Source organism: Cottoperca gobio, chromosome 22, assembly GCF_900634415.1.
Source record: "Cottoperca gobio chromosome 22, fCotGob3.1, whole genome shotgun sequence".
NCBI classification, from domain to species: domain Eukaryota; kingdom Metazoa; phylum Chordata; class Actinopteri; order Perciformes; family Bovichtidae; genus Cottoperca; species Cottoperca gobio.
Window position 1 is genome coordinate 19,377,477 of NC_041376.1, and position 20,856 is coordinate 19,398,332.

Sequence of the window (20,856 nt, forward strand, 5' to 3'; positions counted from 1 at the left end):
TATACTATAGTCATAGATGCTATGAGGAATTGTTGTAGTTGAACAGTGTTTAAACTATGACTACTTACTATTATCTTCACAGGATCTTTTCCTGCAAACCTGTCAACTTGAAAGTAAAATAAATGTCTCAGAAACTAACCTTGGCTTTTTGTACCTGCAAACTGAAGATGGCACTTAATGTTCACTTTAACACAACGTGAAGAGAATATTGTCAGTTTTGCTGTACAGTTTTTGAGATGTGTATGGATGACTGCAGCTGATACCCGTGTTTTGCATTGCAATATTGCCCTCTAGTGATACAACTTCAGTATTGCATCACAGTATGTTCTTAGTATACAATGACTTAACCTTTAATCAACTCTTGTGAGTTCATTACAATTTTAACTGTTATACCAATTTGTGTTAACACAGCAATGTGGAAATCCTCTTATCAACTGTATATAAAAAGTTCCTATAGCTCAAACACAATTGTGGCACAGACTCACGTGTCAAACACACACACACACACACACACACACACACACACACACACGTTGTTCATTCCTACGTATGTACTTATTGTAAGTCAGCTAAATGAACTTTAATGTAATTTATGTCTTTGCCTTATGGTTTTGATGATCGTTTTGGAGACATGCAGATGTTAAAGTTGGAAATTAAAGTGCATGAAAAATGTAAAGTCACTATATCAAACGCTTTGACAAAATAAAGAAGGAATGTGTAGCTGAAGTAGACCTGAAATAACAACACAGCAGTAACAGCATTTTCTCACACTCACACAAACACAAGTGTCACACACACACAAGAGTGTTTCACTCATCACACACACAAGTGTCACACACACATACACACATAAGTGTCATACACACAAACACACACACACAAGTGAAACACACACACAAGTGAAACAAACACATACGTGTCACATACATACCTGTCACACACACACAAGTGCCACACACACACACAAGTGTCACACACACACACACACACACACACACACAAGTGTCCAGACTGACAAGTGTTACAGACTGTACAGCAGGGGTGGGGAACCTTTTTCCTATCAAGGGCCATTTTATTTTTTACAACATCCTTCGAAGACCATACTAATTATTGAAATCATAACCTCTGCACATTTTAAGACACAGCTCATTAATTTCACCTTTCTTTTATGCTGTACAAAAAAGGAACTTTTTTATCCATGTATCTTTCTGTTTTATCAGAAATCAGCAATCGGGGAAATCTATCTTGTCACAGCAAAAGAACATATGAAGTAAAAAGGCAGTAATAATTAAATTATTATATAAAAAAATAGAATAAAAAATAATATAAGTACCAAGTGGTTGACAGAAAATAAAGTGAATATTGCACATTGCAGTGATAATTGCACAGCAGTGGTGGAATAGTCTGTTCTTGGTGTAGTAGTCTACCTATCTATCTTTACATGTTTGTATATTACGCTCTGGAGAGAGCTGCTTGTTGGGACAAACTCCGCCAAAGAGTGTTAATTTTATCCGTACTTTCAGCTTCGTGCAGTTTGGCATGTTTCGTGTTGTAATGACACTCAATATTATTTTTCATCACCGCAAGCACACAAACTGGGCACACTGGTCTTTTACTTCCACAGAGAAATCATCATTTGTCCATTTCTCTTTGAAAGTGTGACATTCCACATCCACCGTTCTCTGTTTTACACTCGCCACGCTGCGTTCACTGATGACAATGACAGTCTCGTTTAATATTGAAGTTTTTTTACATGACGTGAACACGTGATGGCACGTTCCGTTTGTGTTGTGTTCAAGGACCTTGACCTTGCCCGATTTATTCTACACACAGATCCTTAGAGTGTACCAGAACAGATGTTATGTGGTGTGTGGTAGGTTCTGACTCCTTGTGTTTTGAAAAATCTGGTGAGACGCTATACAGCAAATGCATGTAAGGAGTTTAACCGGAATGTATCCCTGCTGCAAGGACAGATAGCAAATAAAGAAATGAAGAAGCGTTTGCCCATTCGGAACCATTTATTTTGACCGTGCTATTGGACGAGTCAGCGAAATGGCACATAGTTGTGTCATGTGAGCTTTGGTGGTTCAGTGGTAGAATTCTCGCCTGCCACGCGGGAGCCCTGGGTCTGATTCCTGGCCAATGCAACTGGGCTTTCATTTCTTTGGCAATAGTCCTTTCCACAAATTGCAACATGTGATGCTTGAACTATAACTTAACATGCTAGCATTGTAACTCAACATTCTAGAATTTTAACATAACCTTCTTGACTTGCAACTTAAAAATGTAGAACTGTAACTTAACATTTTTTGAATTGTAATTTAACGTTTTTGAATAGTAACTAAACATGCTTGAAATGTACATTATCTTCTAGAACTTTAACTTAACATTATAGACTTGCAACTTCACATTCTAGAATAACAACTTAACTTTATAGAATGGTATCTTAACATGCTAGCATTGTAACTCAACATTCTAGAACTGGAACCTAACCCACTTGACTTGTATCTTAACATTCTAAAACTATAATTTAAGATTCTAGACTTGCAACTTCACATTCTAGAACTGTAAATAAGAATTACAGATTTGCAACTTCACATTCTAGAATTGTAACTCAACATTCAGGAAAGGTAATTCAACATTGGAATCAGCTACAATGAGACACACAGATCCTGAGAGTGTACCAGGAAAGATGTTATGTGGTGTGTGCTAGGTTCTGACTCCTCTTGTTTTGAAAACTCTGGTGAGCAAATCCATGTAAGGGAGTTTAACCGAAATGTATCCCTGCTGCAAGGACAGATAGCAAATAAAGAAATGAAAAAGCGTTTGCCCATTCGGAACCATTTATTTTGACCGTGCTATTGGACGAGTCAGCGAAATGGCACATAGTTGTGTCATGTGAGCATTGGTGGTTCATTGGTAGAATTCTCGCCTGCCACGCGGGAGGCCCGGGTCCGATTCCCGGCCAATGCAACTGGGCTTTCATTTCTTTGGCAATAGTCCTTTCCACAAATTGCAACGTGTGATGCTTGAACTATAACTTAACATGCTAGCATTGTAACTCAACATGCTAGCATTGTAACTCAACATTCTAGAATTGTAACTCAACATTCAGGAAAGGTCATTCAACATTGGAATCATCTACAATGAGACACACAGATCCATTTACCAGGAAAGATGTTATGTTGTGTGTGGTAGGTTCTGACTCCTTGTGTTTTGAAAACTCTGGTGAGACGCTATACAGCAAATCCATGTAAGGGAGTTTAACCGAAATGTATCCCTGCTGCAAGGACAGATAGCAAATAAAGAAATAAAGAAGCGTTTGCCCATTCAGAACCATTTATTTTGACCGTGCTATTCGACTAGTCAGCACAATGGCAACTAGTTGTGTCATGTGAGCATTGGTGGTTCAGTGGTAGAATTCTTCGCCTGCCACGCGGGAGGCCCGGGTCCGATTCCCGGCCAATGCAACTGGGCTTTCATTTCTTTGGCAATAGTCCTTTCCACAAATTGCAACGTGTGATGCTTGAACTATAACTTAACATGCTAGCATTGTAACTCAACATGCTAGCATTGTAACTCAACATTCTAGAATTGTAACTCAACATTCAGGAAAGGTCATTCAACATTGGAATCATCTACAATGAGACACACAGATCCATTTACCAGGAAAGATGTTATGTTGTGTGTGGTAGGTTCTGACTCCTTGTGTTTTGAAAACTCTGGTGAGACGCTATACAGCAAATCCATGTAAGGGAGTTTAACCGAAATGTATCCCTGCTGCAAGGACAGATAGCAAATAAAGAAATAAAGAAGCGTTTGCCCATTCAGAACCATTTATTTTGACCGTGCTATTGGACTAGTCAGCACAATGGCAACTAGTTGTGTCATGTGAGCATTGGTGGTTCAGTGGTAGAATTCTCGCCTGCCACGCGGGAGGCCTGGGTCCGATTCCCGGCCAATGCAACTGGGCTTTCATTTCTTTGGCAATAGTCCTTTCCACAAATTGCAACGTGTGATGCTTGAACTATAACTTAACATGCTAGCATTGTAACTCAACATGCTAGCATTGTAACTCAACATTCTAGAATTGTAACTCAACATTCAGGAAAGGTAATTCAACATTGGAATCATCTACAATGAGACACACATATCCATTTACCAGGAAAGATGTTATGTTGTGTGTGGTAGGTTCTGACTCCTTGTGTTTTGAAAACTCTGGTGAGACGCTATACAGCAAATCCATGTAAGGGAGTTTAACCGAAATGTATCCCTGCTGCAAGGACAGATAGCAAATAAAGAAATAAAGAAGCGTTTGCCCATTCAGAACCATTTATTTTGACCGTGCTATTCGGACTAGTCAGCACAATGGCAACTAGTTGTGTCATGTGAGCATTGGTGGTTCAGTGGTAGAATTCTCGCCTGCCACGCGGGAGGCCTGGGTCCGATTCCCGGCCAATGCAACTGGGCTTTCATTTCTTTGGCAATAGTCCTTTCCACAAATTGCAACGTGTGATGCTTGAACTATAACTTAACATGCTAGCATTGTAACTCAACATGCTAGCATTGTAACTCAACATTCTAGAATTGTAACTCAACATTCAGGAAAGGTCATTCAACATTGGAATCATCTACAATGAGACACACAGATCCATTTACCAGGAAAGATGTTATGTTGTGTGTGGTAGGTTCTGACTCCTTGTGTTTTGAAAACTCTGGTGAGACGCTATACAGCAAATCCATGTAAGGGAGTTTAACCGAAATGTATCCCTGCTGCAAGGACAGATAGCAAATAAAGAAATAAAGAAGCGTTTGCCCATTCAGAACCATTTATTTTGACCGTGCTATTAGGACTAGTCAGCAAAATGGCAACTAGTTGTGTCATGTGAGCATTGGTGGTTCAGTGGTAGAATTCTCGCCTGCCACGCGGGAGGCCCGGGTCCGATTCCCGGCCAATGCAACTGGGCTTTCATTTCTTTGGCAATAGTCCTTTCCACAAATTGCAACGTGTGATGCTTGAACTATAACTTAACATGCTAGCATTGTAACTCAACATGCTAGCATTGTAACTCAACATTCTAGAATTGTAACTCAACATTCAGGAAAGGTCATTCAACATTGGAATCATCTACAATGAGACACACAGATCCATTTACCAGGAAAGATGTTATGTTGTGTGTGGTAGGTTCTGACTCCTTGTGTTTTGAAAACTCTGGTGAGACGCTATACAGCAAATCCATGTAAGGGAGTTTAACCGAAATGTATCCCTGCTGCAAGGACAGATAGCAAATAAAGAAATAAAGAAGCGTTTGCCCATTCAGAACCATTTATTTTGACCGTGCTATTAGACTAGTCAGCACAATGGCAACTAGTTGTGTCATGTGAGCATTGGTGGTTCAGTGGTAGAATTCTCGCCTGCCACGCGGGAGGCCTGGGTCCGATTCCCGGCCAATGCAACTGGGCTTTCATTTCTTTGGCAATAGTCCTTTCCACAAATTGCAACGTGTGATGCTTGAACTATAACTTAACATGCTAGCATTGTAACTCAACATTCTAGAATTGTAACTCAACATTCTAGAATTGTAACTCAACATTCAGGAAAGGTAATTCAACATTGGAATCATCTACAATGAGACACACATATCCATTTACCAGGAAAGATGTTATGTTGTGTGTGGTAGGTTCTGACTCCTTGTGTTTTGAAAACTCTGGTGAGACGCTATACAGCAAATCCATGTAAGGGAGTTTAACCGAAATGTATCCCTGCTGCAAGGACAGATAGCAAATAAAGAAATAAAGAAGCGTTTGCCCATTCAGAACCATTTATTTTGACCGTGCTATTAGGACTAGTCAGCAAAATGGCAACTAGTTGTGTCATGTGAGCATTGGTGGTTCAGTGGTAGAATTCTCGCCTGCCACGCGGGAGGCCCGGGTCCGATTCCCGGCCAATGCAACTGGGCTTTCATTTCTTTGGCAATAGTCCTTTCCACAAATTGCAACGTGTGATTCTTGAACTATAACTTAACATGCTAGCATTGTAACTCAACATGCTAGCATTGTAACTCAACATTCTAGAATTGTAACTCAACATTCAGGAAAGGTAATTCAACATTGGAATCATCTACAATGAGACACACAGATCCATTTACCAGGAAAGATGTTATGTTGTGTGTGGTAGGTTCTGACTCCTTGTGTTTTGAAAACTCTGGTGAGACGCTATACAGCAAATCCATGTAAGGGAGTTTAACCGAAATGTATCCCTGCTGCAAGGACAGATAGCAAATAAAGAAATAAAGAAGCGTTTGCCCATTCAGAACCATTTATTTTGACCGTGCTATTAGGACTAGTCAGCAAAATGGCAACTAGTTGTGTCATGTGAGCATTGGTGGTTCAGTGGTAGAATTCTCGCCTGCCACGCGGGAGGCCCGGGTCCGATTCCCGGCCAATGCAACTGGGCTTTCATTTCTTTGGCAATAGTCCTTTCCACAAATTGCAACGTGTGATGCTTGAACTATAACTTAACATGCTAGCATTGTAACTCAACATGCTAGAATTGTAACTCAACATTCTAGAATTGTAACTCAACATTCAGGAAAGGTAATTCAACATTGGAATCATCTACAATGAGACACACAGATCCATTTACCAGGAAAGATGTTATGTTGTGTGTGGTAGGTTCTGACTCCTTGTGTTTTGAAAACTCTGGTGAGACGCTATACAGCAAATCCATGTAAGGGAGTTTAACCGAAATGTATCCCTGCTGCAAGGACAGATAGCAAATAAAGAAATAAAGAAGCGTTTGCCCATTCAGAACCATTTATTTTGACCGTGCTATTAGGACTAGTCAGCAAAATGGCAACTAGTTGTGTCATGTGAGCATTGGTGGTTCAGTGGTAGAATTCTCGCCTGCCACGCGGGAGGCCCGGGTCCGATTCCCGGCCAATGCAACTGGGCTTTCATTTCTTTGGCAATAGTCCTTTCCACAAATTGCAACGTGTGATGCTTGAACTATAACTTAACATGCTAGCATTGTAACTCAACATGCTAGCATTGTAACTCAACATTCTAGAATTGTAACTCAACATTCAGGAAAGGTAATTCAACATTGGAATCATCTACAATGAGACACACAGATCCATTTACCAGGAAAGATGTTATGTTGTGTGTGGTAGGTTCTGACTCCTTGTGTTTTGAAAACTCTGGTGAGACGCTATACAGCAAATCCATGTAAGGGAGTTTAACCGAAATGTATCCCTGCTGCAAGGACAGATAGCAAATAAAGAAATAAAGAAGCGTTTGCCCATTCAGAACCATTTATTTTGACCGTGCTATTAGGACTAGTCAGCAAAATGGCAACTAGTTTTGTCATGTGAGCATTGGTGGTTCAGTGGTAGAATTCTCGCCTGCCACGCGGGAGGCCCGGGTCCGATTCCCGGCCAATGCAACTGGGCTTTCATTTCTTTGGCAATAGTCCTTTCCACAAATTGCAACGTGTGATGCTTGAACTATAACTTAACATGCTAGCATTGTAACTCAACATTCTAGCATTGTAACTCAACATTCTAGAATTGTAACTCAACATTCAGGAAAGGTCATTCAACATTGGAATCATCTACAATGAGACACACATATCCATTTACCAGGAAAGATGTTATGTTGTGTGTGGTAGGTTCTGACTCCTTGTGTTTTGAAAACTCTGGTGAGACGCTATACAGCAAATCCATGTAAGGGAGTTTAACCGAAATGTATCCCTGCTGCAAGGACAGATAGCAAATAAAGAAATAAAGAAGCGTTTGCCCATTCAGAACCATTTATTTTGACCGTGCTATTAGGACTAGTCAGCAAAATGGCAACTAGTTGTGTCATGTGAGCATTGGTGGTTCAGTGGTAGAATTCTCGCCTGCCACGCGGGAGGCCCGGGTCCGATTCCCGGCCAATGCAACTGGGCTTTCATTTCTTTGGCAATAGTCCTTTCCACAAATTGCAACGTGTGATGCTTGAACTATAACTTAACATGCTAGCATTGTAACTCAACATGCTAGCATTGTAACTCAACATTCTAGAATTGTAACTCAACATTCAGGAAAGGTAATTCAACATTGGAATCATCTACAATGAGACACACAGATCCATTTACCAGGAAAGATGTTATGTTGTGTGTGGTAGGTTCTGACTCCTTGTGTTTTGAAAACTCTGGTGAGACGCTATACAGCAAATCCATGTAAGGGAGTTTAACCGAAATGTATCCCTGCTGCAAGGACAGATAGCAAATAAAGAAATAAAGAAGCGTTTGCCCATTCAGAACCATTTATTTTGACCGTGCTATAGGACTAGTCAGCACAATGGCAACTAGTTGTGTCATGTGAGCATTGGTGGTTCAGTGGTAGAATTCTCGCCTGCCACGCGGGAGGCCCTGGGTCCGATTCCCGGCCAATGCAACTGGGCTTTCATTTCTTTGGCAATAGTCCTTTCCACAAATTGCAACGTGTGATTCTTGAACTATAACTTAACATGCTAGCATTGTAACTCAACATGCTAGCATTGTAACTCAACATTCTAGAATTGTAACTCAACATTCAGGAAAGGTCATTCAACATTGGAATCATCTACAATGAGACACACAGATCCATTTACCAGGAAAGATGTTATGTTGTGTGTGGTAGGTTCTGACTCCTTGTGTTTTGAAAACTCTGGTGAGACGCTATACAGCAAATCCATGTAAGGGAGTTTAACCGAAATGTATCCCTGCTGCAAGGACAGATAGCAAATAAAGAAATAAAGAAGCGTTTGCCCATTCAGAACCATTTATTTTGACCGTGCTATTAGGACTAGTCAGCACAATGGCAACTAGTTGTGTCATGTGAGCATTGGTGGTTCAGTGGTAGAATTCTCGCCTGCCACGCGGGAGGCCCGGGTCCGATTCCCGGCCAATGCAACTGGGCTTTCATTTCTTTGGCAATAGTCCTTTCCACAAATTGCAACGTGTGATTCTTGAACTATAACTTAACATGCTAGCATTGTAACTCAACATGCTAGCATTGTAACTCAACATTCTAGAATTGTAACTCAACATTCAGGAAAGGTCATTCAACATTGGAATCATCTACAATGAGACACACAGATCCATTTACCAGGAAAGATGTTATGTTGTGTGTGGTAGGTTCTGACTCCTTGTGTTTTGAAAACTCTGGTGAGACGCTATACAGCAAATCCATGTAAGGGAGTTTAACCGAAATGTATCCCTGCTGCAAGGACAGATAGCAAATAAAGAAATAAAGAAGCGTTTGCCCATTCAGAACCATTTATTTTGACCGTGCTATTAGGACTAGTCAGCACAATGGCAACTAGTTGTGTCATGTGAGCATTGGTGGTTCAGTGGTAGAATTCTCGCCTGCCACGCGGGAGGCCCGGGTCCGATTCCCGGCCAATGCAACTGGGCTTTCATTTCTTTGGCAATAGTCCTTTCCACAAATTGCAACGTGTGATGCTTGAACTATAACTTAACATGCTAGCATTGTAACTCAACATGCTAGCATTGTAACTCAACATTCTAGAATTGTAACTCAACATTCAGGAAAGGTAATTCAACATTGGAATCATCTACAATGAGACACACAGATCCATTTACCAGGAAAGATGTTATGTTGTGTGTGGTAGGTTCTGACTCCTTGTGTTTTGAAAACTCTGGTGAGACGCTATACAGCAAATCCATGTAAGGGAGTTTAACCGAAATGTATCCCTGCTGCAAGGACAGATAGCAAATAAAGAAATAAAGAAGCGTTTGCCCATTCAGAACCATTTATTTTGACCGTGCTATTAGGACTAGTCAGCACAATGGCAACTAGTTGTGTCATGTGAGCATTGGTGGTTCAGTGGTAGAATTCTCGCCTGCCACGCGGGAGGCCCGGGTCCGATTCCCGGCCAATGCAACTGGGCTTTCATTTCTTTGGCAATAGTCCTTTCCACAAATTGCAACGTGTGATGCTTGAACTATAACTTAACATGCTAGCATTGTAACTCAACATGCTAGCATTGTAACTCAACATTCTAGAATTGTAACTCAACATTCAGGAAAGGTAATTCAACATTGGAATCATCTACAATGAGACACACATATCCATTTACCAGGAAAGATGTTATGTTGTGTGTGGTAGGTTCTGACTCCTTGTGTTTTGAAAACTCTGGTGAGACGCTATACAGCAAATCCATGTAAGGGAGTTTAACCGAAATGTATCCCTGCTGCAAGGACAGATAGCAAATAAAGAAATAAAGAAGCGTTTGCCCATTCAGAACCATTTATTTTGACCGTGCTATAGGACTAGTCAGCAAAATGGCAACTAGTTTTGTCATGTGAGCATTGGTGGTTCAGTGGTAGAATTCTCGCCTGCCACGCGGGAGGCCCGGGTCCGATTCCCGGCCAATGCAACTGGGCTTTCATTTCTTTGGCAATAGTCCTTTCCACAAATTGCAACGTGTGATTCTTGAACTATAACTTAACATGCTAGCATTGTAACTCAACATGCTAGCATTGTAACTCAACATTCTAGAATTGTAACTCAACATTCAGGAAAGGTCATTCAACATTGGAATCATCTACAATGAGACACACAGATCCATTTACCAGGAAAGATGTTATGTTGTGTGTGGTAGGTTCTGACTCCTTGTGTTTTGAAAACTCTGGTGAGACGCTATACAGCAAATCCATGTAAGGGAGTTTAACCGAAATGTATCCCTGCTGCAAGGACAGATAGCAAATAAAGAAATAAAGAAGCGTTTGCCCATTCAGAACCATTTATTTTGACCGTGCTATAGGACTAGTCAGCACAATGGCAACTAGTTGTGTCATGTGAGCATTGGTGGTTCAGTGGTAGAATTCTCGCCTGCCACGCGGGAGGCCCGGGTCCGATTCCCGGCCAATGCAACTGGGCTTTCATTTCTTTGGCAATAGTCCTTTCCACAAATTGCAACGTGTGATTCTTGAACTATAACTTAACATGCTAGCATTGTAACTCAACATGCTAGCATTGTAACTCAACATTCTAGAATTGTAACTCAACATTCAGGAAAGGTCATTCAACATTGGAATCATCTACAATGAGACACACAGATCCATTTACCAGGAAAGATGTTATGTTGTGTGTGGTAGGTTCTGACTCCTTGTGTTTTGAAAACTCTGGTGAGACGCTATACAGCAAATCCATGTAAGGGAGTTTAACCGAAATGTATCCCTGCTGCAAGGACAGATAGCAAATAAAGAAATAAAGAAGCGTTTGCCCATTCAGAACCATTTATTTTGACCGTGCTATTAGGACTAGTCAGCACAATGGCAACTAGTTGTGTCATGTGAGCATTGGTGGTTCAGTGGTAGAATTCTCGCCTGCCACGCGGGAGGCCCGGGTCCGATTCCCGGCCAATGCAACTGGGCTTTCATTTCTTTGGCAATAGTCCTTTCCACAAATTGCAACGTGTGATGCTTGAACTATAACTTAACATGCTAGCATTGTAACTCAACATTCTAGAATTATAACTCAACATTCTAGAATTGTAACTCAACATTCAGGAAAGGTAATTCAACATTGGAATCATCTACAATGAGACACACAGATCCATTTACCAGGAAAGATGTTATGTTGTGTGTGGTAGGTTCTGACTCCTTGTGTTTTGAAAACTCTGGTGAGACGCTATACAGCAAATCCATGTAAGGGAGTTTAACCGAAATGTATCCCTGCTGCAAGGACAGATAGCAAATAAAGAAATAAAGAAGCGTTTGCCCATTCAGAACCATTTATTTTGACCGTGCTATTCGGACTAGTCAGCACAATGGCAACTAGTTGTGTCATGTGAGCATTGGTGGTTCAGTGGTAGAATTCTCGCCTGCCACGCGGGAGGCCCGGGTCCGATTCCCGGCCAATGCAACTGGGCTTTCATTTCTTTGGCAATAGTCCTTTCCACAAATTGCAACGTGTGATGCTTGAACTATAACTTAACATGCTAGCATTGTAACTCAACATTCTAGAATTGTAACATAACCTTCTTGACTTGCAACTTAAAATTGTAGAACTGTAACTCAAAATTGGAATCATCTACAATGAGACACATATCCTTCGGGTGTACTAGGAAAGATGTTATGTGGTGTGTGGTAAGTTCTGACTCCTTGTGTTTTGAAAACTCTTGTGAGACGGCTTTTTTCATGGGAATTAAAATAAAATAAAAAATTCAGTCTTGAGACCTAACCATTGAGAAAAAGATAATGAAAGTAGAAATTGTCATATCACCTTTCACTATTGTTCTCACCTTGTTCTTGTTCTCGCACGTTCATCCCTAACTATGCCATTCTTGAAGCTCCATTAAGTGCTCTTATCCATGGAAAGAATTTATTGCTTTCATACAGGCAGTGGCTGCATGTGAGAAGGCCCTTCATGCATCACGTGATATAGTAGCTCAACGTCGCCACTGCAAACCTCCTCTTTACTAGTGTGATATAATTAACTCAAGATTGATTGATTCAAGATAGAAACTCTAACTCCAAATTAGAACACGGCAAATATTGGTGACCCCGACGTGATTTGGAAAAGACAGAGAAATTACTGAAGGTATGTGGCTATATGATACTTGCACAAAGAGCTCAATGACAAACAGTATGCAGAACCTGTTATCAAATCTGTATAGTTATATAGTCATGTTAGGTGCAAGTGTCAACAACATATCCCTGCGGTCGTCTCCGATAGAACTAAAACGTTAAACAATTTGAATAAAAAGCAACCATTGATGTTGAAATACTTGTGATAAGGACAAAGCATTGGAAGTATAAGATGTGATATACTGTATCAGTTTGAGAAGGAAAGCCCGGCGTTGTACTGGTGAATGAAAAAGAGAAGGCCTCAGAGAGAGGTGCCAAGTTGGACTTGGTTGATACATATAGAATAAGAGTTCCTCTGGGAGGTGCCAAGTTGGACTTGGTTGAATAGAAATCCTCTGGGAGGTGCCAAATTGTATTTGGTTGATCTAGATTAAGATTTAATGTTATAAAATCCTCTGGGAGGTGCAAGTTAGACTTGGTGAAATATAAATATAGTTTAATATTAACTTTAAGACTTCTGGGAAGCCTAGTCTAAAGACCAATGTTTCTTAAGAGACCACATGGATATGAGATGCGGATTACCTGGGAAGATATAAAAGTCGTTTTCATAGTCCCGCTATCATATTTCATCTACTTAAGAACAAGCATAGAAATAGTTAAGTGATAAAGATTAAAAACAGAGTTGTGGGAGAATATTGAGTGTAAACGTGAGGAATTGACAACGGTCGTCCCATTGTCTCATTGTTATTACATGTCATCTCCTTAGAGTAAGAATAGTAAAGTTAAGTGATTAAGACTAAATATTGAGTTATGGGAGAACAATGAGTATAAAATGTGAATTACGTGGGGAGTGATGATGATCTCTTCAAAGTCAGCGCCCTGTAGCAGAGATATTTTAAACCCATAACCAGAACCCCAGAAGAAGAATATAAGGGGAGGCAGAGAGGGAGTGTTTTACAACTGTGGCAGATGAGGATTGACTGTAGTCGAGGGCGGAGCTACGAGGACGGGTCCACACCTCTGGAACCAGGTCATATATCTGCATTCACACACACTATCCATAGAGCCAATTAAGATAGGCAGAACTGTTAGAACTGAAAAGTGTAGAAATCTGTGTCTCTTTATTTTTATTTTTTTAGAAACTAAGGTTCAATGTGTGTGTGGATGACATATATGTAGACTTTTTGTGTGATTTGTGTGCAGACGGAACAGTGATTAGATCAGGACAGTGCCACAAAATACTCAGAATAAAGAGCGTAAAATAAAAAAATTGCAGTAAAACCAGCTAATGATAGAATACGTTCAGAAAAAGTGTTAGAAGACATTAACATCAGAACATATTAGAGACGGTAACCGATTAAACCAGAAGTGTATGATGGAATTAGATCAATAGTGTCAGGAGCAATCGATATTTCCAGTAAGTAAAACAACGCCATCTATATGATGGAGAATGGTACCAGATGTACAGGCAGAAAATTAAGTTGTAGTACTAAGAGCATCCACAGTCCCAGATCCACACACACTTTTAAATGACATGGATCCAGAGAGCAAATTATTTTCAGTAATAGATTTAGCAAACTCATTCCTTTCCATTCCAGTGTAAAGAAAGTCAGTTTTAGTTTGCTTTCCAATATGGGGGAAAGAAGTACAGTTACACAAGAATCCCATAAGGATATTGTGAGAGCCTTAATATCTTTTCTTAGACAATAGCAAAACTAATAGCATTGACAGTGGCATGCAGATTAAAGAAAGACAAAGTTGTAAATATCTACACTGAAAGTAACTAAGCATTTTCAACATTACATGTGTTTGCTCAACAGGGACAGAATAGAGGTATGGTAACATCGACTAACAAACCTATTAAACATCACACTCTAATAGATCTAGTAGAGGCAGTACAGCTACCAAAGTCTATTGCTGTATGTAAATGCAAAAGCTGCAGGTTTAACAGTGAGATGCTTCGTTATGTCGCACAAACAGGCCAGCTCACATCGTCCCAGAGATCTGTGGTGTGTTTCTCTTTGCTTTCCAAAAACTTTCATTTCATTCACACATTTAGATACTTCCTCAAATGTATTTTCCCGTGGTTGTGCCATGCATTGATTTAATTACCAAAACCGGCGGGCCAGTTATGACAGACATATGATATTTTCTCGCGGGCCGGATATAATTGCCTTGAGTTTGACATCCGTGCAGTAAACACTGAAACGTGCACATAAATGAGATAAATAACGTAAGCGTTTAGTTTATTTAATAAAAGAGCACGTGTTCAATGAAACACTGATACTGCTATTAGTACTCGGAGAAGTGTTATTCTTAAAAAATGCACGCATAAAGTTGCATTCAAATCTATTAAATATATGGCTCTCAAGGAAATACATAAAAATGTTTTGGCTTTTATGGCTCTCCCAGCCAAAAAGGTTCCCGACCCCTGTAATAGACATATAAAATGGGTTGAAGTATTTTCAACACATACAGCACATGCTATGACAGTAGCTAAAGCGTTTTCAGCTAAATGAACTGTAACATAATGTAATGTTAGCAAAAGATATAATAATAATAATAATAATAATAATAATAATAATAATAATAATAATAATAATAATAATAATAAGCTTTATTTGTATAGCACCTTTCAAACAAGAATTGCAGCCCAAAGTGATTCACTGCAAAAAAACCATAACAATTAGACAGAATAAGAGGATTTACAGTACAATAATCACAGTGTTGATGTAAATGAGTGTGAAATGGCATTAGATATGGTATAAAATAGCCATGGAAATCAGGCCAAGTTTCCCTATCTGTGCCGGGAAAACTATCAGAGCCATATTTTTTAAATATACCACGATTTGGAATACCAGAAAATAATATTTTGTGATAATGAGAAACATTTTGTAAACGATATCATAAGAACATTAACAACAATGTTTGGTATTCAGGAAAAGCTGGATGAAGTGTGTAGCACCAGTAATATTAAATATGCACATTTTACCAAGTGCAAGAGGCTTATTGCCATTTGAGGTGTTTTAGACCCCCAGCAGTCCGAGTTAAAGAGAAAGCATCTTGGATACACCTGCCACACTGTAAAAGGGTAAATATACCACCCACACCTGTGAAAGATACAGACTCTCCATAGAAGCAGAAACTGGACCTCTTCGTGGTGAAGTCTGGATACAAAGGGAGGTGTTACCCATAGGGGATACTTGTCTCAACCCCAGTGAAGAAGCAACACACGCAAAGTTTTAGAAGGGGACTGTGACTGTCAGGGACTGTGATGTTAAACACAGACAAAAATAAGTTATTATACTTGGCCCTAAACGCCTCCGAAATGCATTTTCTAATGACATAGAAGCTCTGGATGGCATTAATTTGGCCTCCAGCACCACCGTAAGGAATCTCGGCATTATCTTTGATTAGGATCTGTCTTTTAACTCCCACATAAAACAAATCTCAAGGACAGCCTTCTTTCATCTACGTACCATTGCAAAAATAAGACACATCCTGTCTCAAAATGATGCAGAAAAACTAGTCCATGCATTTGTTACTTCAAGGCTGGATTACTGCAACTCATCGTTATCAGGTTGTCCCAAAAAGTTGCATAAGACTCTCCAGTTAATCCAAAATGCAGCAGCACGTGTATTGACAAGAATTAGGAAACGGGATCATATTACTCCTGTATTAGCTGCTCTGCACTGGCTCCTGGTAAAATACAGAATACAATTCAAAATCCTTCTCCTTAACTTACAAAACAATTAATGGTCAGGCTCCAGCATATCTTAAAGATATAATAGTACCTTATAAACCAACTAGAGCTTGTAGTAGACTCTCCTCCCCCTCTATCTGGATGCATTTATGTAAATGTGTGTTACTAACACAGCATCCGGGGCATCATCCCCGGAGTTTTTGTGTCTCATGTGGCAGGTTGCCACTGATAAAGTTTACGTCAGGATCAGGAATCGTGGCTGCCTGCTGCCCTGGTCCTGCTGGACACCGGACAGCCTTTTTGGCATTTTCCATGGATTCATCCATACTTTCTCTTTTTTCAACACAACATAATTACTGTCAAATGTTGTATTTGTACTATGTTGTTTATCCTGTACACATGACATCTATTGCACGGCTGTCCGTCCTGGGAGAGGGATCCCTCCTCAGTTGCTCTCCCTGAGGTTTCTTCCATTTTTTCCCCCTTTAATTATGGGAATTATTTCTTTTAGGAAGTTTTTCCTTGTGCGATGCGAGGGTCTACGGACAGAGGGTGTCAGATCCTGTACAGTCTGTAAAGCACACTGAGACAAATGTATAATTTGTGATATTGGGTTATATAAATAAATTTGATTTGAGAAGGAGGTCAGTCACCACAGGAGGGTGAGTATGGCGCTATACCAGAGACTCAGAAACACAGAACCTGAAGAACTTTAAAGACAAAGAACATCACAGTCAGCAAAGACTGCACAATCACATTCTAATTTGATTTATGTGACGTAATAACCTGTCCCTCTCTAATATATATGCAAAGGTGGGCAGATGAGCACATCTGCTGCACGGAGAGGAGAAAACTCAGTTCCCCCTGGAGTGGAAGCTGGAATAAGGCAGTATGGTCAACATCCAAAGACGGATGAGGCAATACTGTACAAGACACATCAGTTTTCTGAATAAAAATTGAACAAGCAGAATGACTTTACTCAAAGGAGCAAGAGGAGTGGCATGTCAGAAAATAAATGATTGTAATCCAATATTCCTCACCATCATTTCATCGCATCCCAGAGATCAGGGACTGTTTGTTTTTAGCAGTTGATGTTTTAGGAGCAGGTCCCCAAGGACATTTAGGATAAAGGTAGAAACCAAAAAGACTGCAATCTCAAAGCAGAGTCAGTTGGGAAAGGAATTAAAGTTTGAAATAGAGTAATAATAATAATAATAAATTGAATTTATATAGCACTTTTTGAGACCTCAAAGCCGCTTTACAGTAGTAGTGGAAGTGGGGCAGGGGTTAGGACAAGGGAAGAAAGGGAAAGAGAAAAGGAAATAATAAAAATAATAAAAATAATACGGTTAACAGGGGGCTAGCAAATGATACTTGAGAAGAGGTGCGTCTTGAGGTGGGACTGAAATATGGAGAGGGATTGAAAGTCACGGATGTCTTGGGGGAGGGAGTTCCAGAGCCTGGGTGCTGCCCTGGAGAAGGCTCTGTCTCCAAAGCTGCACAGCTTGGATTTGGGGGTGGAAAGGAGACCAGCTGAGGTGGATCTGCAGGACCGTGGGGGTTGGTAGGGGGAGATGAGGTCAGTGAGATAGGAGGGGGCTAGGTGGTGGAGGGCTTTGTAAGTGAGGACCAGGAGTTTGTAGTTGATTCGGAGGGAGACAGGTAGCCAGTGGAGTTCTGGGGTGATGTGGTGTCAAGATTTGGTGTGTGTGAGGAGTTGGGCGGCGGAGTTCTGGACCAGTTGGAGTCTGTTGATGGAGCTTGCGGTGATGCCATATAGAAGGGAGTTACAGTAGTCAAGGCGGGAGGAAATTAAGGCATGAATCAGTCTTTCAGCTGCTGGGCGAGTGAGAGACGGTCTGATTTTTGTAATGTTGTGGAGGTGAAAAAGGAAGTTTTGACAATATGGCGGATATGGGGCTCAAGGGAGAGGGTGGGGTCGAAGATCACGCCAAGGTTGCATGCCTGAGGAGAGGGAGAAACAGTGGTGCTGTCAATGGTAAGTGTCAGGTTAGAGGTTTTGCTGAGTGTGGATTTGGAGCCGATGAGGAGGAGTTCAGTTTTGCTGCTGTTAAGTTTGAGGAAGTTGTGTTCCATCCAGTTTTTTATTTGTGCGAGACATGATTCGATGTGGGAGAGGGGTGGGTTATGGGGGGATTTGGTGCTGAGGTAGATCTGAGTGTCGTCGGCATAGCTGTGGAAGTCCAGGTTGAAGTGGCGGAGTATCTGACCGAGGGGGAGGATGTAGATTGTGAAGAGGAGGGGGCCGAGTACTGAACCTTGGGGGACGCCTTGGGTGACTGGCGCTGTGGCAGAGGAGTGGTTGTGATGGGAAATGAAGTGGGATCTGTCTGACAGGTGGGACTGGAGCCACCTGAGTACCACCTGAGTAGGCATGGAGACAGGATATGTAGAGACGTTCCCTCTCTCTATCATAAAGGCATGAAAAGCCCCAAAACATAACTTTGATATAAAATAAAATAAACTTTTTTGATTGTTATGACTGTGTGGCCTCCATCTTCATCCTCCATCCTACCTGAATTATTCCACAGAAACGCAGTATGACCGGGCGTTGCATCACCTTAACATAGTCAAGTACAACAGAGTTATATTAATATTTCCGAAACATTTAGTTGTAAATAGCAGGCATTCCCAGCAGTACAATGTGCAGTGCCTCTCGGAGGCTGTGAGCTAAGGGTACCGCTCATAGTTAGTGATTTGAAAGTGGCGGACAAACCCTTTTCCCGGCTGTGATAGGCTCGCTAGCGTCGGGGTTGGCCGTTCTCTTCTCACGATGTCTAGCTTTTCTTGAAAAGTTTGTCTTGAAAATGACATTGTAATTATATCTGCGACCAAATCGATATCTTCTCCTCCTTCAGCCATTGAGGGTTGACAAAAAACAGCTTGTAGAAATCTACACAAATTAGCTCGTTCAAGTTTGCTAGCTCTGCATAGATCTGCCTCTCAATAATGCGTATCCAATCAAAAGACGCGCAGTGGGGCCAACGCCCGGTGGGGCCAACTCAAAATCTGATTGGTTAACGCCACAGTTTTGTTTCCGTTCACTTTAAGCTACAGGCGTCTGCACTGTTGATTCTGAAGGCCCAGGAAAGCAGATTTCTTGGACCCTGGCAACACATTATGGCTGAAATATGATTGGATAAAAGCTCTAACATAAAGGCCAGCCCTCCAAATCTCTATCTGAGGCTGGAAGCAGCGCAACCAAGAGGAAAGCTATGAAATGAAGAGAATAGACTATGGGGAATAATTTAATAGATATTTGTGGAAAACATATATCAAAATTAAATTTATATTGATGATGTTTAGGCCTGCAGAGAAGGCCTTGCTGGCCCTGACGGCCCACCACTGCTCAGCAGTGAGTAGGAGCTGCTGTAACAGGCTGCCACTCAAGCGGCGCTACGTCAATAGACTTATCTACTTTAACATGGAAGCAGAAGTTGAGCTCCACATCCCGGTTATTCAGTATCATATAAAGATGTCTGCAGTGAGACACTACATACTTTCATAACTGAGACTTACATCCAGATGGGATCTTTTTTTAAAGGGGAAACAACTTTCCCGTGTCTGGAGAGCTCTCTGCTGAGAAACTCATCAGTTATGAACGGAGGGACATTCAAGAACTGTGAATTCAATTGATTAATCGTGACGTGGATATTCTAGAACCATGAATTAAACTGAATTACCTCGAAACAGACATTCTAGAACTGTGAAGTGGACATGCTAGAACGTTCTAGACACGTCACAGTTCTAGAATGTCCGTGTCACGGTTCTAGAATGTTCATTTCACAGTTCTAGAATGTCCGCTTCACAGTAATTCAGTTGAATTCACAGATCTAGAATGTCTGTGTCATGGTTCTCAAATGTCAGCATCATGGTTCTAGAATGTCACAGTTCTAGAATGTCCATGTTATGGTTTTAGAATGTCTGCATGATGCGTCATGGTTCTAGAATGTCCGCTTCACGGTTATTCAGTTGAATTCACATTTCTAGAATGCCCGTGTCACGGTCCTAGAATGCCCACTACACGGTTCTAGAATGTCCACGTCAAGGTAATTCAGTTGAATTCACAGATCTAGAATGTCCGTGTCATGGTTCTGGAATGTCCGCATCACGATTCTAGAATGTCATGCCACGGTTTTAGAATGTCTGCATGATGCGTCACGGTTCTAGAATGTCACGGTTATTCAGTTGAATTCACATTTCTAGAATGTCCGTATCAAGGTCCTAGAATGTCCGCTACACGGTTCTGGAATGTCCACGTCATGGTAATTCAGTTGAATTCACAGATCTAGAATGTCCACATGACACATTACTGTTCTAGAATGTCCATGTAATGGTTCTAGAATGTCCGTGTGACACGTCATAGTTGTCGTATGTCCGCGTCACAGTTTTATAATGTCCCCGTCACGGTAATTCAGTTGAATTGAAATTTCTGGAATATCCATGTCACGGTTCTAGATTGTCCAGGTGCCAAGTCATGGTTCTCGAATGTCCACGTCACGGTCTAGAATGTCTGTGTCACGGTTCTAGAATGTCCACGTCACGGTTCTAG

General features: G+C 40.9%; 19 non-coding genes across 19 annotated transcripts; all 19 read left to right on the forward strand.

Moving 5' to 3' along the window:
* The first annotated feature begins 2,902 nt into the window (after positions 1–2,902).
* On the forward strand, positions 2,903–2,973 carry trnag-gcc (transfer RNA glycine (anticodon GCC)). The gene has a single exon. It is a non-coding gene; the product is annotated as a tRNA-Gly (tRNA).
* Positions 2,974–3,398: 425 nt separating this feature from the next.
* On the forward strand, positions 3,399–3,470 carry trnag-gcc (transfer RNA glycine (anticodon GCC)). Its single transcript has one exon. It is a non-coding gene; the product is annotated as a tRNA-Gly (tRNA).
* Positions 3,471–3,895: 425 nt separating this feature from the next.
* Positions 3,896–3,966, forward strand: trnag-gcc (transfer RNA glycine (anticodon GCC)). Its single transcript has one exon. It is a non-coding gene; the product is annotated as a tRNA-Gly (tRNA).
* A 426-nt stretch (positions 3,967–4,392) lies between these two features.
* On the forward strand, positions 4,393–4,463 carry trnag-gcc (transfer RNA glycine (anticodon GCC)). The gene has a single exon. It is a non-coding gene; the product is annotated as a tRNA-Gly (tRNA).
* A 426-nt stretch (positions 4,464–4,889) lies between these two features.
* On the forward strand, positions 4,890–4,960 carry trnag-gcc (transfer RNA glycine (anticodon GCC)). Its single transcript has one exon. It is a non-coding gene; the product is annotated as a tRNA-Gly (tRNA).
* Positions 4,961–5,385: 425 nt separating this feature from the next.
* On the forward strand, positions 5,386–5,456 carry trnag-gcc (transfer RNA glycine (anticodon GCC)). The gene has a single exon. It is a non-coding gene; the product is annotated as a tRNA-Gly (tRNA).
* Positions 5,457–5,882: 426 nt separating this feature from the next.
* Positions 5,883–5,953, forward strand: trnag-gcc (transfer RNA glycine (anticodon GCC)). Its single transcript has one exon. It is a non-coding gene; the product is annotated as a tRNA-Gly (tRNA).
* Positions 5,954–6,379: 426 nt separating this feature from the next.
* trnag-gcc (transfer RNA glycine (anticodon GCC)) lies at positions 6,380–6,450 on the forward strand. Its single transcript has one exon. It is a non-coding gene; the product is annotated as a tRNA-Gly (tRNA).
* Positions 6,451–6,876: 426 nt separating this feature from the next.
* On the forward strand, positions 6,877–6,947 carry trnag-gcc (transfer RNA glycine (anticodon GCC)). The gene has a single exon. It is a non-coding gene; the product is annotated as a tRNA-Gly (tRNA).
* Positions 6,948–7,373: 426 nt separating this feature from the next.
* trnag-gcc (transfer RNA glycine (anticodon GCC)) lies at positions 7,374–7,444 on the forward strand. Its single transcript has one exon. It is a non-coding gene; the product is annotated as a tRNA-Gly (tRNA).
* A 426-nt stretch (positions 7,445–7,870) lies between these two features.
* trnag-gcc (transfer RNA glycine (anticodon GCC)) lies at positions 7,871–7,941 on the forward strand. The gene has a single exon. It is a non-coding gene; the product is annotated as a tRNA-Gly (tRNA).
* Positions 7,942–8,366: 425 nt separating this feature from the next.
* On the forward strand, positions 8,367–8,438 carry trnag-gcc (transfer RNA glycine (anticodon GCC)). Its single transcript has one exon. It is a non-coding gene; the product is annotated as a tRNA-Gly (tRNA).
* Positions 8,439–8,864: 426 nt separating this feature from the next.
* trnag-gcc (transfer RNA glycine (anticodon GCC)) lies at positions 8,865–8,935 on the forward strand. The gene has a single exon. It is a non-coding gene; the product is annotated as a tRNA-Gly (tRNA).
* A 426-nt stretch (positions 8,936–9,361) lies between these two features.
* On the forward strand, positions 9,362–9,432 carry trnag-gcc (transfer RNA glycine (anticodon GCC)). The gene has a single exon. It is a non-coding gene; the product is annotated as a tRNA-Gly (tRNA).
* Positions 9,433–9,858: 426 nt separating this feature from the next.
* trnag-gcc (transfer RNA glycine (anticodon GCC)) lies at positions 9,859–9,929 on the forward strand. The gene has a single exon. It is a non-coding gene; the product is annotated as a tRNA-Gly (tRNA).
* Positions 9,930–10,354: 425 nt separating this feature from the next.
* Positions 10,355–10,425, forward strand: trnag-gcc (transfer RNA glycine (anticodon GCC)). The gene has a single exon. It is a non-coding gene; the product is annotated as a tRNA-Gly (tRNA).
* A 425-nt stretch (positions 10,426–10,850) lies between these two features.
* Positions 10,851–10,921, forward strand: trnag-gcc (transfer RNA glycine (anticodon GCC)). The gene has a single exon. It is a non-coding gene; the product is annotated as a tRNA-Gly (tRNA).
* A 426-nt stretch (positions 10,922–11,347) lies between these two features.
* trnag-gcc (transfer RNA glycine (anticodon GCC)) lies at positions 11,348–11,418 on the forward strand. Its single transcript has one exon. It is a non-coding gene; the product is annotated as a tRNA-Gly (tRNA).
* A 426-nt stretch (positions 11,419–11,844) lies between these two features.
* On the forward strand, positions 11,845–11,915 carry trnag-gcc (transfer RNA glycine (anticodon GCC)). Its single transcript has one exon. It is a non-coding gene; the product is annotated as a tRNA-Gly (tRNA).
* The last annotated feature ends 8,941 nt before the right edge of the window (positions 11,916–20,856 follow it).